We start from the raw sequence: 342 nt of genomic DNA, 5'->3' as shown, positions 1-342 counted from the left end.
ATGGTCCCCCCCCCCCCGCCCGAGTTGAAGTGCAGTGCAAACGCGGAGCGCGGCCCCGGCTCCCCCAGGCTTCCCCAGCAGACCAGCACGCCCAGACGCCGCTGTGCATCACCTAGCTCAGGGCCTCGCTCACATGCAAAAGGAAGGGAAAACCACCTCGGGTGTCTGCAGTGAGACAAAGCACCTGCGCCCAGCCCCGGAAAAGCAGGCGAAGGTGGAAGGGGGCGAGGGGAAGGAAGGAAGGAATGACAGCGAGGGGCTCGGGCACACGCAGCCAGGCGAGGAGACATCGAGCGTTTGGCAAATCTCAGAGCTCATCTACCGCGACGGACACAAACAGAA

The sequence above is a fragment of the Buceros rhinoceros genome, unplaced genomic scaffold (assembly GCF_000710305.1).
Source record: "Buceros rhinoceros silvestris isolate BGI_N320 unplaced genomic scaffold, ASM71030v1 scaffold15799, whole genome shotgun sequence".
In the NCBI taxonomy this organism is placed as follows: Eukaryota; Metazoa; Chordata; class Aves; order Bucerotiformes; family Bucerotidae; genus Buceros; species Buceros rhinoceros.
The sequence above is the reverse complement of the archived record's forward strand: the minus strand, read 5'-3'. Positions refer to the sequence as shown.